General features: G+C 39.6%; 1 long non-coding RNA gene across 1 annotated transcript; it reads left to right on the top strand.

The window, feature by feature from the left end:
• Positions 1-217: 217 nt before the first annotated feature.
• On the top strand, positions 218-1,457 carry LOC117360551. Its single transcript, XR_004539451.1, has 2 exons — positions 218-440; positions 1,056-1,457. It is a non-coding gene; the product is annotated as an uncharacterized LOC117360551 (long non-coding RNA).
• Positions 1,458-2,160: the final 703 nt, after the last annotated feature.

The raw sequence follows: 2,160 nt of genomic DNA on the forward strand, positions 1-2,160 counted from the left end.
TGAATGATGAGAGTAAAAGTTATATAATATGGATGTGAGTTGTCAAGTGCTGATGGAATGAGTGGAATGTCGGGGTCGACATTCTCAAAGGGGGTATGGGAGAGTAAGTGTAACAAAGTGTAGAATTCCAAGGGAGAGTGCGCACGTGAGGATTCTCAAGAGATTGTGCATGTGAGGATTCTTAACAATTGTTCAGAACAGTGTTCTTCAACCTTTTGACACCTATGGACCGGTGGAAATAAAATAATTATTTTGTGGACCGGCAACGTCAGAGAGAAGGCTTCCAGGTCAGGCGCAGGCCACGCATAGGAGCCTTTTCGCACTGTAGCACTCAGGGAGCCGGCCCTGCGGACCGGCGGTTGAAGAACAGTGGTTTAGAAGAGACAATTGAGATTTTCCTTAGAGCTGGGTAGCTGCTGGAGTTGGTTGCAGTCGAATGGGTGAGCTTAAGAACAGTTACTGAGGTCTGAATTTTGATTAGAAACTGTGTCGTTCTGAGTAATAGTTTAGAGTGAGCAGTTAGAATAATTGCTAAGTGCCTAAGGTATCTGTGGAAACCGATTTAAGAGGAGTTTGAGTGAAACCTCAATTGAATAAGATTTTAGAGAAGCTCTGAGGTTCTTTGGTGTTTTAGTGAGAGCCTGTATCTTGGAGAAGATTTTTTAAAAGGGTTTGTGAATTAACAGGTAAACTGGAAGATGTCTTATGAGATCTATTTATGTAAAAGAAATAGAATGCTGCAGGATTCTGAATGAAGTAATTTTATTTTAAAACTGCATATGAGAATCTATCAGAGTGCTGAGGTAATTAGTTTGACTAGTAAAAATATTATTTCTGGATTCATCTGGTTTAAAGTAAGGTTGATTTTCTGAAGGAAACTTGAAAAGTGAAACTGTTTGGGATTTTGGCAGCATGGAATACTGTTGTTACTAAGAAGTGCAGCTGTATGTTGGAGCTGGAATATTGTGAGGAAGCAGTGTGTGAGTGTTAACAATACAAGGGGATGGGATAGAGCAGCCCTTAAATTTATTTTTATTTTCATTGTATTTATCAAGTACACTTAGGAAGCAGCAGAAGAGGGAAACACAAAAGCTACATCACTAAGGGAGAAAGGGTTTTGCCAGTGTCCTGTTCCTGCCTCCTACTTCTGACTAATTGGAGAGTAGTTCCAGTTCCAGTGGCAGAAAGCTGCAGAGGGTCTGAAGAGAAAAGAAAGATGCAAGGTGTTCCTTTTCCAGCTTCAATGTTTTTCAGTTCCAGCTGCTAGTCAACGCAAGAAAGCCTGCAACCCAAGGAGAGGTTTACTTTGACTTTTTTTTTTTTACTGTGTGCACACAGTAGGTTAATTTTATTTTTTATTTTTTTTTTTAATCCTTACCTGAGACGTTTTCAGTACCTTGAATAATTTCTATGTTTAATTTTATTTTGTACAATAAACTGTTAGTTTATATCTGTTATTCAAAGTATTGGTCTCTTTCCTTACTGGTATTTTGCGAGAGACTATAGGTAGCCTGAATCCTAAGACCTTGGTAGCAATCTGGTGGAAGGGAGCCTTGTCTTAGGGATTTTAACACCAATGTGACATATTTTCTATTTCTGTGCGATAAGAGAGGGCTGTGCTGAAACTAAGAGGTGTAAAAGATGCTGTAAAAGTGAAAACAAGGGGAACGTACTTGATGCATGCGCAGATGAGATCTGCAGTAAGTGCAGCTTTTGCGCGCATGTGCCAGATAATCTAGAAAGCAAAGCACACATCGGTGTCACTTTTCTGTGCCTTTTAATATAAGCTTTTCAAGTTTTTTTTCCCACTTAAAAGGCTAATATTTAAGCGCAGAAAACAGATGCCAATGTGTGCTTTCACTTTCAGGTTTGTTCAGACTTGCAAACATTTGTTTTTCAGTACCAGCACATAGAGGCTTGCACGGGCTTCCTTCCCCTTCCAAAACAAATCAGAACTGGCAGATTGTAAATAGAGATTCATAAGAAATCTTCTCTTCAAATCCCTCAATGCCAGTTCAAAGCTGGCGTTATTTTTCTAGCATTAAGAGTAGAGTTTGTACATTGTTCTTTGAGCATTGGGAGTAGGGTTACCAGACATGTCCTCTTTCTAGAGGACTGTCTAGGTGCCCGGATAGACTTTCAAAAACCTGACAGTTTGTC

This window comes from Geotrypetes seraphini, chromosome 1 (genome assembly GCF_902459505.1).
Source record: "Geotrypetes seraphini chromosome 1, aGeoSer1.1, whole genome shotgun sequence".
NCBI classification, from domain to species: Eukaryota; Metazoa; Chordata; class Amphibia; order Gymnophiona; family Dermophiidae; genus Geotrypetes; species Geotrypetes seraphini.